The sequence below is a fragment of the Rhinolophus hipposideros genome (assembly GCF_964194185.1).
Source record: "Rhinolophus hipposideros genome assembly, chromosome: 10".
NCBI classification, from domain to species: Eukaryota; Metazoa; Chordata; class Mammalia; order Chiroptera; family Rhinolophidae; genus Rhinolophus; species Rhinolophus hipposideros.
Genome location: NC_138056.1, coordinates 78,573,199 through 78,588,965, shown reverse-complemented (window position 1 = coordinate 78,588,965; position 15,767 = coordinate 78,573,199).

The window sequence follows — 15,767 nt, the reverse complement described above, 5'->3', positions numbered from 1 at the left end:
ATAAAGTTTTTTGATAAGGAAAGCATAGTTATTTTTTATTAAAGGTTATTTATAGCAACATGTAATAGCTTATTATTTGAAATTAATATTTTTAAATTCTTAGTTTTAATTTTTAATATAATAAATATATGTGGATACAAGTCACATTAAAAAAAAGCTCTTTGCGATCCTTGATAAGGTCTGAGACCCACTCATCAGGTAGGATATCTATAGTTTAAATGAGTGTTTGGTGCTCTAACTCACAGTCAAATTTGAGACATTTGTGTCTGTGCCACTCTTACTGATACACCACACTTCTTAGGGTTGCTACATTTCTAAAACAAATCGGGTGACACATAATTTGTCTCAATTTCCCAGTTTCCAGCACCTGTTTCCTTTACTCCTTTAAGCAAAGGAGAAGAAAAAGGAAGAGCATAACTATACTGATCCTATAGCCTCCGAGATTTGTATCTTTTTTCAAGCAGAGGTGCCCTAGCAGTCATCCCAATTCATTCCTGCTTACTCATCCAACCAATAGCTCTCTATTAAAATAAAATATTAAATCATTAAGTGAACTTACTATGTTTTTCTTTTTTTTTAAATGAATTCCTTGACTTTTTTTTTTTATTCCCCCCCCCTTTTTCCTCCTCCCCCTGCTTCCACTCCAGTTCAAGCCATTGTTTCTCAGTCTAGTTGTGTAGGACACAGCTCCCTGGCCCAAGCTGGTGTTATGAGCCTTGCGCTCTTCCCTGGCTGAGGCAGTCGGTCGGCTGTTCACGGCAACTCTCGCCGGCTGCCGACCACTCATGATGGCTGCCGGCCACTCATGATGGCTGCCGGCCACTCACGCTGGCCACCGGCTGCTCCTGGCAGCCCACGGCCTGCCACCGGTGCTAGGAGCACGGCACTCCAACTACCTGAGCCAACGGGCCGGCCCATGAACTTACTATTTCTCGAGTATATTCCTCCAGCATGTAGATTATTCTAGACACTGTACTTTTAAAAGAGGCTGGAATATTTTAAATATTTCAAGCAGGATGGAACCGTTTTAAAACACAGATGTGACACTCCATTGCTGGTAGAAAAAAGTCCAACCTCCTCAGCATGGCATTCGAAGCTCTCTGTGATCTGGGCCCATCCTACCTTTCCTTTTGTCTACCATTTCTTCCCTCCACGCAGCCTCTATGCCAGTGCACATTGTGGTCCTGGACCACTTGCCTCAGAATCACCTGCAATGCTTAAAAAATGCCATTTATTCTAGATATACTGAATCACAATACCTGGCGATCATGTCAGGTAATCTGCATTTTAAACAAGCTCCCTCTACCTGCTATTTATATGATTCTTCTTTTAAAATTAAATTTGTTGGGGTGACAAAGGTTAGTCAAATTGAATAGGTTTCAAGTGTACAATTCAATAACACATCATCTGTATCTCATATTGTGTGTTCACCACCCAGAGTCAGTTCTCCTTCCATCACCATACAGTGTTCGATCCCCTTTACCCTCATCTACCACCCCCTCTCCCTCCCCCTCCAGTAACCACTAAACTGTGGCCTGTGTCTATGAGTTTTCGTTTCTTCATTTGTTTGTCTTGTGATTCTTAATAAATATGGAAGCCCCAGTTCTAGCTCTTGCTGATAACTCAGTGGTCTTCAAGATTCATTCAGTACAAATGCTATCTTCTCCCCAGAGTTTGCTTGTATATTCACCAAGATGGAGTCACTGGCCCATTTAATAGTGCCTCTTGCTTGAATCTCTGTAATGGCACTTATTTCATGCTACTTTCCATTCTGGCCACTCCTTTGCATATCCACCCCCTACCCGCAACCAGTTTGTCTCTCTCCTTTTCTCTAAATTCCCACAGTACTTAACTGTGTTTATGGTGCTGTGCACATAGTAGGTCCCCAGTGAGTGCTGGCCATGCTGAACTCTGCCATAGAATCCATCAGAAACAATGGTTTCTGAGTATGAACAGCAGTACATAAAAGATGAAGTATAGCATCATTTTTTATGATGAAGGAATGTTACAAATATAACCAATTTCTCTTTCAAAAATCAGAACACAACACTGAAGAGTTTGTAACCATCGTCCTGTAGGCTGGTCCTGTACCCAAAACTCAAAGTCATGATGATTTTCGAGAGGAAGTTTGATGTAGAAATGTCTCTGTAGAAGCATTGCAGATGTTAAATGTCATCGTAAGAGCTGAAATGTATTCAAGCTGGGAAATTGATTTGCAATAGATACGTGCTCGTGCTATAAAAACCCTCTCGTATGCTTGCTGCATTTGCATGGAACTCCAGCATTGTTTACAGAGAACTAAGTACATTAAAAAAAAAATACCAGAAAAGGTTGTATTCTTATACTAAGGAAGAGTCTGTGGCAGATTTGAGTGGAAGGATGTGTGTTGGTGATGGGTGTTATCTGTTTTGTTCAGTTGTGGTTGAGTTCAAAAACACTGCACATGTGCAGTCAGGTGCATTGTTGGGTCACAGTGAGGTACGATGATGGTCTGGGGCAGCCTGTGAAGGAGGGGAAAACAAGGGTAAGTTTGGGTAGAGTAAACACAAATCCCCAGAGCACAGACATGAGTACTATTTGTCTTCTTTATCTCGTATCGGGAACACCCCTCAGATACTCCCAACCACAACGTTTCTGTATCAGCTTCCTTATTCATTCCATGGCTGGGCACCTGCTGTGTGGCTTGGGTAGCTCCTGAGCTTAGACACAGTGGAGGTGAGGGTGTGGAGGGCAGGTGTGAGAGATACCGGGGCAGCCACCTCTGTTCCTCCCACTGTATCTTTGTTCCAAGGCTTTCTAGTATTTCCAAGGCCTAACTGTGAGAAAGAGTTGAAGGAAACAGTTAAGGCCGCTTAGTGGTTTGGGGGAAATGTTCTACTCCTTTTACACAGTGGATAGGGACCCAGGACACCCTTACTACAGGGTACAGGAGAAGAAGGGAAAGGATTCTACTAGGATGTAGAAGAGAAATGTGCTAGTAACACGTGAGATACTTTTTAAATGGAGAAAAGAATGAGCATTGTGACAAAAATAAGAAATATATGTTTGGTTTCTACCCCGGGTTCTTGACAGAGCTCCTAAGACCCTTGTATTTTCCTGAGCAATAGGGGTGCTGGGAGCATCTCATTTTTGTAATATTTGGTCTTTGACTCCAGTGCCTGACACAGAACTACTAAATCCCTTGGAATTTCCTAGATGACAAGCGTGTCTTTGTTCTAATAAGACAACATTTGGTGGCTCCTGGATAGCTTCAGGATGGGAGCTGGTCATCAGAAAGACAAACACATGATTAAAAACTTGGAACTTTCTGCCCTACCACCCATCCTCCAGGGAGGGGAGAGGGGCTGGAGATTGACTTAATAATTACTCATACTAATATGAAGAAGCCTCAATAAAAATCCCTAAACTACAGGGCCCAAAAGCTTAAATGTTGGTGAACACATCTTGCTGGGAAAGTAATACCTTCATAGAGGACATGGCAGCTCTGTACCCCTTGCTTTGTGTATCTCTTCTTTTTGACTATACCTTAGTTGTATTTTTTATAATAAATTGGTTAATAGTAAGTAAACTCTTTCTCTGGGTTCTGTGAACAGTTTTAGCAAATTATTGAACCTCAGGAAGGAATCATGGGAACTCCCAATTTATAGCTGGTAGTCAGAAGTACATGTGACAACGTGGGACTTGTGATTGGTGTCTGAAATGGGGAGGAAGTCTTATGGGACTGAACCCTTAACCTGTGGGGTCTGCTCTAACTCTCTGTAGTTAGTGTCAGAATTTAATTTAATTGGAGGACACTCAGTTAGCATTCACTGAGAACTGTAGAATTGCTTGGTGTGCGAAAACCCACACATTTGGTGTCAGAAGTGTTGGAGTAGGGAACTTTCTCACTTTTTCTTTTTCCCCCCTTTCAGGCATGAACAAACACATGCCCAGTGGGCCTGGTGGAATTCTCACGTGCAGACAGATATTTCTTTCCTTCCTACACTTGGATAGGTGTGAAGATTGGTGGGGCTCAGGCACTCTGAGAGGGGGTGGCTGCATCTGTCCCCATGGCAAGTTTCTGGGTCTGCTCCGTCAGCTTCATGCTTCACTGTGCGGGAGAGGCATAGTCATCCTGAAGAAGTCTGAGCAGAGAGGAGGGGTATAAACACCAGAGTTTGCCATGTAAGTGTAAAGATGGCTTGAGAATAGAGCCAATACCTGGCCTGAGGTACAATGAAGGGCAGGGAAGATGCCAGATGTGTTACTCTAAGCCAGCTGATTGGTCATTTGAAGGAACGAACCTGCCAGACATTTATAGTAGCAGGGTGACCTGGACACTTGTCATCCCATTCTTCTACAGGTGGCTAATTTCATGGCTGCAAGCTTTCCCTCGAATCCAAAAACAGCTGTTTTGCAAATATTCTGGCATTTGGGCATGTGGGAGCTCAGTTGGGGAATAAAATATGGATAATAGACTGTTTCCACTGGAAGGGACATCGGACATCAGGTAGCCTATATTTCTCAGTTCGCATGGGAAAAAAATGCTAGACCAGCTGGATCAGAGCAGGTCACCACTCCTGAAAAAATGGTTGAATCCATGCTGGCATTTTATTTGCAGGTACATCGGCCTTGCAGACAAGAGGGTTCTGGAAGCTCCCCCGGCGGGGGGATGTTTTGGAGGCAGGGCATGCTTCAGGGGGAGACTGATCTCTCGCCCTGGGAGAGAATGAATGATATGGCCTAAAACAGCCTTTGGGGAAGCAGTTATTTTATTTCTCAGGTTACGCTTAATATGGGACACCCATAGGCCCTTCCAGGAAGCAATGAGATTGCTCCAAGTGTCTTTCTGGAGACAGGGGAGCTAGATGAGCTTTTTTGCTGAGCAGTGCATAGGGCCTGAGTTGGTTCTTGGACCCTGAACCTTACACTTAAGGACACCAGTCAATTCCTTGAGCTCATTCCCAGAATCCTTTAGAGAGGGAATTTCAGGGATTTGGGAAAAATCTAAGAGTGCAGGTATAGTGGTATAGAAGGTGAATGCCTGCCCATTCCCACCCTCAACTCTCATACCTTTCTCTTTGGTGAAAGAACCTGCTTCTGAGTCCCTTAACTATGGTGTAGTGAGGGGAATAAGCACTGACAGAAGGGATGAAAATAAACCCTCTTCCTAACCATGTTTAGCAAAAATGCCAGGATTTTAGACTCATGAGGTTCCCGTATATTTGAGAATCTTGAACGTGGCAATTGAAGTGGAGAGCTTGACTATATATGTCAAGAAGTGGACTCAGTAGATTATATTTAAATAAGGATTTTATTTCACATTTATTAAGTGCAAGAGGTAGGTAAGCCCACTCAGAGATTCTTGCTTTCTGGCAGGAGCTTGGCCTGAAGCGCAGCCTGAGCACATCTGCAGGGGGCGCTGAGGAGACTTGACAAACTTCCCCGACAAGCAGCTTCTAGTTTGATACATACAGCCTGGTCTGTCATGATGAGGAAGATTTTTGCATTTATCTGGACAAAGTATCATATCTCTTTGAATCTAAGGTGCTTTAATTATAAGACACAGTCTGACTTTGTGTTGTCACAGAGAAGGAAAGCAAAAGCTGCCATTTAAATTATCAGTGCCAATAGTTCTGATATATGAATTGATTACAGAGCCTCTCATTGCTTTGAAATCTCTTACATCACATTTGAAAGATGTGATGATTTTTCCTACCTTTAGCTGTAATGTTTAGCATTTAAATATATTTATTAAAACATGCTTTTGCAATGTGTTTTCCATCCCAAAATGTGACACTCCTCTGTGGACTTGAGGTATCTACTTTACTTAGTTTTTGCTGTGTAAGAAAACATGGAATTGTGGTCATTTCTCCAAAAATGAGTATTTGTTTTAGTAATATAAAATTTATGTCCCATTGCTGTTTCTGTGCTTTTTGTGGACATGACATTTTTTAACTTTAATGCTTATCACAGTGTATTCTATTAGAAGACATTTTGAATGACATTTAAATCTAACATACATGGTGACATTTAAATCTAACACCCTTAAGATGACCCTCTGTCCACGTTACCACGGGAACGTCCGCATTTACTCTTGTCATGGCATCCCTCCAGTTAGTGTGCCCTTTCACTTTCAGAAGAGTCTCAGTTTGGAAGATCAAATTCTGTGGTCACCTTACACATACCTCCATTGAAGTGGCAGCATGAACGGCTATCACCAAGTTGCAGTGACACAGGCAGCGATAACTGACTAGCCATAACCACTGCTTGTACATCAGGGATCGCGTGGTGCCATGCGAATTTCAGAGATGCTGAAATGTGAAAACATATGCATCATAGAATCCATAAAATAAGAAAGAATTCATAAGATTTGTGTATCTGACTATTCATTTTTCTAAGCTGCCAACTTATCCTCTAGTCAGAAATACAAATTCACTCAGTCCTTCAAGTGGATTGCTTACTGTGTGCAAGGAAACTGCAAAATCCATTCTCTTAAGGGGCTCATGGTTCAGTGGGGAAGGCAGAAATAAATGGATGATTAATGTGCAGTGTGATAAGTACAGCTTGGAGATTATGGTCCCTGCCCTAAGTGTTTGCAGTGCAGTGGACTGATTCTCAACCACTTAAAAATTCATGTTTATTTTTGTTAAAACATTAAAAATCTCCTTCTAAAGATTCAGAAAGTGGCAACTTCCACCCCGTTTTCTTCCCCCTTTCTCTTCCCTCTTCCCCTTTTTACCCCTCCTTCTCCTCCTCTTTCTTCTTCTCAGTGGAAAAAATAATTCTGTTCAAATTAAGGTAATTTAAAGAAGAACATAGATTCTCTAATATTGTCACAAAGGTCTAATATTGACACAAAATGTCTATGAATGGCCTAGCGAAGGTGTTCAGAAGGCAGAAAGGACTCTTAGAGAAGGAGGCATTTGAGCTGAGTTTTGAAAATGTGTGTCTATGTGTTGGTATATAATTAAAAGTTTCCTATCAACCCAACCGTATAAATAATCATTATTATTTGTTTCTTGTGAATTTTCCCAGGAGTTCTATATGCATTCACGGGTAAATACAAATAGAATTCTTATCTAGCTCTCAGCTTCTACAAAAATGTTAAAACACTGTACATACTATTCTGCCACCTTCCAATTTTTGCTTCCTAACTTAATTGTCTTGGAGATTATTCTTTTAAATTTCTGCATAGTATTCTTTTGTTTGAATGTACCAGCACTAATTCAATGTTTCCTACTAATAAACACTTGACATGTCGTCCAATCTTCTGCTACAATTATTGCTACAATAAATCAGGGACATTCATCAATTTCATGTAGATGCAAGTATATCTGTGGAATAGATTCTCAAAGTTGAATTGCTGGAGTAAAGGTCATGTGCATTTATTCATTTATTTTAATTTTTTATTAACATGTTCCTCAGTTTTATTGAGATAGAACTGACATCTAGCATTGTATAAGTTTAAGGTGTACAACATAACGATTTGCTATATGTGTATACTGGGAAGGTTATATGCATTTCAAATCTTGAGCGCTATTGCCAAATTACTCTATACAGTCCTTGCAACAATTTCCTCCCACCAGTAATGATGGTGTGCCTGCTTCCGTCCATCTCACTGGCAGAATGTGCAGTGGGGAGAATAATGCTTCCCCCCGCAACATGTCTAAATCCTAGTATGTGACTATGTTAGGTAACATGGCAAAGAGAAATTAAGGTTGATACTCAGCAGACCTTAAAATAAAGAGGCTTTTCTGGATCATCTAATTGGGCCCAATGTAACCACAAATGTCCTTAAAAGTACAGGAAAGAGACAGGAGAAGAGTCTGTCAGAGGCAGATGTGACTATAGAAGAAAGGCAATGAGAGATGCAATGTTTTTGGCTTCAAAGGTGGAGGAATGGGACCACCAGCAAAGGAATGTAGATGGCTCTAGAAGCTGGAATGAGCAGGGAACAGGTATTGCCTTAGAACCTCCAGAAAGGAATGTAGCCCTACTGACACCTTGATTTTAGTCCAATGAAACTTTAAGATAATTAATTTGTGTTGTTTAAGCCTTAGAATTTGTGGTAATTTGTCACAATGGCAATAGAAAACGAATACATTATGTTATCAAATTTATAGATTATTGCCTATGGGTGATAAATATTATCTCAGCATAGTTTTAACTTACATTTCCCTTATTATCAGTGAGATTGAGCATCTTTTTATATATTTATTTCACTTTCTGTGATCTGTCTATTTTTACTTTGGGTTGATTATTTTTCATTTTTATCAAAATCTAGGAGTATTTGATAAATTGAGATCAGTTCTTTCTGTGATATGAGTTGCAAATAATTTCCTTGTTTTTCATTTGTCTTTTGACTTTGCTATGGCTTTAATTTTTGTAGGTTTTTTTTTTTTTTGTAGGTTTTATGTTTGTGCAGCAGGATTTATCAATCTTTTCTCCAAGGCTTCTAGTTTTTGAGTTAGAAAGTCCTTTCTCATGCCAGATTTGTAAAGGAGTACTTCCATGTTTCCCTTTAGTATTTTATTCATTTTTAAATATTTAACTCCTGAATCCAATTGGAATTCAGATAGCAAAACAAGTTTTTGAATAGTTCATCTTTCCTGCATTGTTTTGAGGTGACTCTTTTATCATATTCTAAATTTCTGTATATATTTTAGTGTATTTCTTGATGTTCTATTCTGTTCCATTAGTCTATTTATGTACCAAAACACCATTTGAATTGTTGAGAGTTTATGTTTTAATATCTAATAGGGATAGCCAGTCCTCTTTGCTCTTCTTTTCACAGAGTTTTCCTAGTAATTCTAATTCATTCCCCCTCCCCCATATGAAATTTAAAATTAGATTGTCTAGTCACAAAAAGGAAAGAAAGAAAGAAGAAAAAGAGAAAAAAAGAAAAAAGAAGAAGAAAGAAAAGAAAGTTAAAAAAATGAGAAAAAATACTTCGGGTATGTTTATTTATCGGGTTCATGTTACAGTTACAAATTAATGCATTTTGTTTGATAAAATGTCTTTTTTGTTATCTTTCTATTGTGTTTAATTTTTTTAAAAATTTATTGGGGTGACAATTGTTAGTGAAATTACATAGATTTCAGGTGTACAATTCTGTATTACATCATCTATAAATCCCACTGTGTGTTCACCACCCAGAGTCAGTTCTCCTTCCATCACCATATATTTGATCTCACTTACCCTCATCTCCCTCCCTCCACCCCCTTACCCTCTGGTAACCACTAAACTATTGTCTGTGTCTATGAGTTTTTTTTTTTTTCACAATTCTTTTTTTTTTAATTTTTTAAAAAATTTATTAGTTTCAGGTGTACAAGACAAGGTAATACTTAGACGTTCATCATTTATATCCCTCACACTGTGAACCCATCTCCCCCCATCCACTATACCTCCGACCTCACACCGAGCCATCACATTATATATATAAAATTATAGTTGGCATTCATTAATGTTTAGCTTCTGGTATACAATGCCATGATCAGGCATCCACAGTATCCCTGAGGTGGTCTCCCAAATAGGACGCATGTCCATCGGATACCCAACAAAATCTTTACAACATTATTGAATACGTTCCCCAAATTAATTTTCAAAAAACCCTGAGGCCATCTTGTGGTTACCAGCTGCTTCCTAATCCCTTCACCTTTCCCCTTATCCCCAAATCCCCCACCCCCCGCCCATCTAACAACTCTCCGTTTTTTCTTTGTGTCCTCAAAACTGTTTCTGATTAGTTCATTCACATATTCTTTTCTTTAGATTCTGCATATAAGTGAGATCATATGGTACTTGTCTTTCTCTTTCTGACTTATTTCACTTAACATAATGTACTCTAGATCCATCCATGTTGTTGCAAATGATAAGATTTTTTTCTTCTTTATGGCTGCGTAATACTCCATTGTATAAATGTACCACAGCTTCTTAATCCAGTCGTCTACCGATGGGCATTTTGATTGTTTCCATATCTTGGCTATTGTGTAAAGTGCTGCAATAAATATAGGAGTGCATACTGATTTTTGAATTGGAGTGTCTATGAGTTTTTGTTTCTCATTTGTTTGTCTTGTTCTTTTGTTGTTTTTGGTTTATATACACATATCAGTGAAATCATAGTGTTCTCTGCTTTCTCTGTCTGACCTATTTCGCTTAGAATTATACTCTCAAGATCCATCCGTGTTGTCACAAATGTTCCTATATCATCTTTTCTTACCGCTGAATAGTATTCCATTGTGTATATATACCACAACTTCTTTATCCATTCATCTATCGATAGACATTTTGGTTGTTTCCATGTCTTGGCCACCATAAACAAAGCTGCAATGAACATTGGAACACACGTGTCTTTATGTATAAATGTTTTCAGATATTTTGGGTAGATACCCAGGAGAGGGATTGCTGGGTCATATGGTAATTCTATTCATAATTTTTTGAGGAACCTCCACACTGCCTTCCTTAACGGCTGCACCAGTCTGCATTCCCACCAACAGTGTATGAGGGTTCCTTTTTCTCCACAGCCTCTCCAACACTTATTACTATTTGTCTTGTTGATGATAGCCATTCTGACTGGGGTGAGGTGATATCTCATTGTGGTTTTATTTGCATTTCTCTAATGATTAGTGAGGTTGAGCATTTTTTCATATGTCTATTTGCCATTTGTAAGTCCTCTTTGGAGAAATGTCTCTTCAGGTCCTCTGCCCATTTTTCAATTGGGTTGTTTGTATTTTTGTAGTTGAGCTTCATGAGTTGCTTGTATATTTTGGATATTAGCCCCTTATCGGAGGCACTGTTTGCAAAAATCTTCTCCCATTCATTTGGTTGCCTTTTCATTTTGTCAATGGTTTCTTTTGCTGTACAGAAGCTTTTAAGTTTGATATAGTCCCATTTGTTTATTTTAGCTTTTACTTCCATTGCCTTTGGAGTCAAATTCATAAAATGCTCTTTGAACCAGAGGTCCATAAGTTTAGTACCTATGTTTTCTTCTATGCAGTTTATTGTGTCTTATGCTTAAGTCTTTGATCCATTTTGAATTAATTTTGGTACATGGTGACAGATTGCAGTCCAGTTTCATTCTTTTACACGTGGCTATCCAATTCTCCCAGCACCATTTATTGAAGAGGCTGTCTGTGGGGACAAAGCTCCAAAAAGCAGTTTCCAGGCTCTCAGCCTCACATAGAAAGGTGCTGGCTCGGGTAGTAAATGACCATCAACTGTGATCAGATCGCCATCAGCTGTGGCTAGGTGGCTGTCAGCTGTAACCCCTAAGCCATTGGCCACTAATATAACTGCTGTGGCTACGCTAGAAAAAAGAAAAAATTGGGGGCTAGCAAGAGCGGATTGCAGAGAGGTGAATGCCACCGGTGAGAATATAGTGATATGACTCCCCTACTTATGGTTCCGTGGGTGTTCCTTTTTGGCCTCACCATGTCCTGCATTCTTATGTGGGGAGCGGGAGCTGAGACCCCGACTGCCGCCCCGCATGACAAATGGCGCAGCGAGCAGGGTCCCCTGCGTGACGCTGTCTTTCCTCCATTGTATGTTTTTAGTTTCTTTGACAAAAATTATCTGTCCGTATTTATGTGGTTTTATTTCTGAGTTCTCAATTCTATTCCATTGGTCTATGTGTCTGTTTTTCTGCCAATACCATGCTGTTTTCATTATTGTAGCCCTATAGTACAAGCTAAAGTCAGGAATTGTGATACCTCCAGTATTGTTCCTTTTTCTTAAGATTGCTTTGGCTATTCGGGGTCTTTTCTGGTTCCAAATAAATCTGATGATTTTTTCTTCTATTTCTTTAAAAAATGCCATTGGGATTTTGATGGGGATTGCATTAAGTCTGTATATTGCTTTGGGTAATATGGCCATTTTAACTACGTTGATTCTTCCAATCCATGAGCACAGAATGTCTTTCCATTTCTTTGTGTCTTCTTCAATTTCTTTCAAAAATGTCTTATAGTTTTCAGCATACAGGTCCTTCATATCCTTGGTTAAGTGTATTCTTAGGTATTTTATTCTTTTTGCTGCAATTGCAAGGGAATTGTTTTTTGTATTTCTTTTTCTGAGATTTAATTGTTAGTATATAGGAATGCAATGTAGTTTTGTACATTAATTTTGTAGCCAGCAACTTTACTGTATTAATTGATTGTTTTAACATCTTTTTGGTGATCTTTAGGGTTTTCTATATATAGCATCATGTCATCTGCAAAGAGTGATAATTTAACTTGTTCATTCCCAACTTGGATGCCTTTTATTTCTTTCTCTTGCCTGATTGCTCTGGCAAGGACTTCCAACACTATGTTGACAAGCAGAGGTGATAGGGGACAGCCCTGTCATGTTCCTGAACGTAGAGCAAAGGGCTTCAGTTTTTCACCATTAATTATGAGATTAGCTGAGGGCTTGTCATATATGGCCATTATTATGTTAAGGTATTTTCCTTCTATACCTTTTTTATTAAGTGTTTTAATCATAAATGGATGTTGCATCTTGTCAAATGCTTTTTCTGCATCAATTGATATAATCATATGATTTTTGTCCTTTATTTTGTTTATGTGATGTATCACATTGATGGATTTGCGGATGTTGAACCATCGTTGTGCCCCGGGGATGAACCCCACTTGGTCGTGATGAATAATCTTTTTAATGCATTGTTGTATTCGATTTGCTAGAATTTTGTTTAGGATTTTTACATGTGTATTCATCAGAGATATTGGTCTGTAGTTTTCTTTTTTTGTGTTGTCCTTACCAGGTTTTGGTATCAGGGTAATGCTGGCCTCATAAAATGAGTTAAAGAGTACTGTCTTCTTCAATTTTTTGGAAGAGTTTGAGCAGGATTGGTTTTGATCCTGTTTGAAGGTTTGGTAGAATTCACTAGTGAAGCCATCTGGTCCCGGACTTTTGCTTTTGGGAAGGTTTTGGATGACTGATTCAATTTCGTTACCGGTGATCGGTCTGTTTAGATTTTCCAGTTCTTCATGGTTCAGCCTTGGAAGGCTATATGTTTCTAAGAAATTGTCCATTTCTTCTAGGTTATTGAATTTGGAGGCATATAGTCCTTTATAGTATTCTTGCATGATCCTTTGTATTTCTGTGGTGTCCGTGATAACTTTCTCTTTTTCATTTCTGATTTTGTTAATCAGTGTCTTTTCTCTTTTTATCTTAGTGAGTCTAGCCAAGGGTTTGTTGATTTTGTTAATCTTTTCAAAGAACCAGCTCTTTGTCACATTAATTTTTTCTATTGTCTTTTTGTTCTCTATTTCATTTAGTTCTGCTCTGATTTTTATTATTTCCTTTCTTCTGCTGACCTTGGGTTTCACTTGGTCTTCTTTTTCTAGTTCTTTAAGGTGTAACATGAAGTTATTTATTTGGGATTTTTCTTGTTTCTTGAGCTAGGCCTGTAATGATATAAATTTCCCTCTTAAAACTGCTTTCGCTGAATCCCCAAAATTTTGGTAGGATGTATTTTCATTGTCATTTATTTCTATGTATCTTTTGATCTCTCCTCTAATTTTTTCTTTGACCCAGTCATTCTTTAAAAGTATGTTGTTTTATCTCCATGTATTTTTGTTTTTCCTCTTTCTTTTTGCAGTTGATATCCAACTTCAAAGCCTTGTGATCAGAGAATATGCTTGGTATGATTTCAATCTTCTTAAATTTGCTGAGGCTGATTTTATGTCCCAATCTATGGTCTATCCTTGAGAATGTTCCATGTACACTCGAAAAGAATGTATAATCTGATGTTTTAGGATGAAGTGCTCTATATATGTCAATTATGTCCATTTCATCTAATGTGTCAGTTAGGGCTGCTATTTTGTTACTTATTTTCTGTTTGGATGATCTATCCATAGCTATCAATGATGTATTTAAGTCCCCTAGTATAATTGTGTTTTGGCCAATTTCTCCCTTTAGTTCTGTTACTAGTTGCATGGTATATTTTGGTGCTCCCTGATTGGGGGTATAAATATTGATGACTGTTATGTCTTCTTGTTTTATAGTCCCTTTTACCATTATGAAATGTCCATCTTTGTCTCTTGTTACCTTTTTCACCCTGAAGTGTTTCATCTGATATCATTATGGCTACACCTGATTTTCTGTTTACCATTTGCTTGGAGTGTCAATTTCCACCTTTTCACTTTGTCTATGCTTGTCCTTGTAGCTGAGATGTATCTCTTGGAGGCAACATATGGTTGGGTTTAATTTTCTGATCCACTCTGCTACTCTGTGCCTTTTTATTGGTGAGTTCAGTCCATTTAAATTTAGGGTGATTATTGATACGTGAGGATTTCCTGTCATTCTATCTTTAGGTTTCTGGTAAGGTTGTGTGTGTATCCATTGTTTCTTTGCCTTTTTGTTGTTGTCTATTATTTCTGTGTGGTGGTATTCTATGATGTTTCCCTCTGTTTCTTCTTTTATTACAGTATATGTTTCAGTTCTCGATTTTTTTTTGAGTGGTTACCCTTAAGTTTATGTAAAGAAAGTTTGATATTTAGAGTATTCCATTTTCTTCAGCACGCTTACTTTCTCTATTCCCATATTCTGGTTCAGGCCTTTACTCTCCCCCTTTTTATGTTGCCACAAATTGTCTCTGTTGATGGTGGTCAAATAGCCTCCTTTAGTATTTCTTGTAGTGCAGGTCGTGTATTAGAAAATTCCCTCAGCTTCTGTATGTCTGGAAAGGTCTTTATGCCTCCTTCATGTCTAAAGGCTATCTTTGCTGGATATATTATTCTTGGCTCATAATTTAGGTCTTTCAATAGTTTGAATATTTGGTTCCACTCCCTCCTGGCTTGTAGAGTTTCTGCTGAAAAATCTGATGATAATCTAATGAGCTTTCCTCTGTCGGTTACCGTCTTCTTTTCCTCGGCTGCCTGGAGGATTCTTTCTTTGTCGTTGATTTTAGACAGCTTCAATACAATGTGCCTTGGAGAAGGCCTCTTGAGATGAGGTAATTAGGTGTTCTATTTGCTTCTTGGATTTGAGGATCCAGTTCTGTCCACAAGTTGGGGAAGATCTCATCAACAATTTGTTTGAATATATTCTGTGTTCCCTTCTCTCTTTCTTCTACTTGTGGTATGCCCATTATTCTTATATTGCTCTTTCTGATAGTCAGAAAGTTCTTGTAGAGTTCTTTCATTTCTTGTAAGTCTCAAGTCCTTTCTTCTTCCATCTGTGTAATTTCCAGGTTTCCATCTTCGATGTCACTGATTCTTTTCTCCATATGGTCAACTCTACTACCTAAGCTGGTTATTTCTTTCTTAATTTCTTCTATTGAGTTCTTAATCTCCAGAAATTCCATTTGGTTCTTTTTTAAAATTTCAATTTCTTTTGTAAAATGCTCATGTTGTTCTTTGATTGCGTTTCTGAGTTCATTAAATTGCCTTTCTGTGTTTTCTTGCATCTCGTTGAGTTTTTTCAGAACTGCAATCTTGAATTCTCTGTCATTTAAATCACATATTTCCATATCTTTAAGTTCCTTTTCTGGAGACTTCATTTTCTTTCTGAGCTGTCTTGTTGCCTTGGTTATTCATGCCAATTACTGATTTATTTCTCTTCCTAGACATCTACAGGAGTGGCTTCTGCAACAGGTTAATAGGAAGACGTCTTTCTTTTGTTTGCCAATACTTGTTGGTAGAATGTTTTATTTTCTCTCTGACTGCAGCCTTTTTTTTTTCCCTCTCTCACAAAGTAGTGCTATGTTTTCTCTGCAGTATTCCAGCTTCTCACACAATGGGGGGATTTTATGGGAAATGGGCTTCTGCTCTGTTAACAGTTCGCCTGGGTAGTAG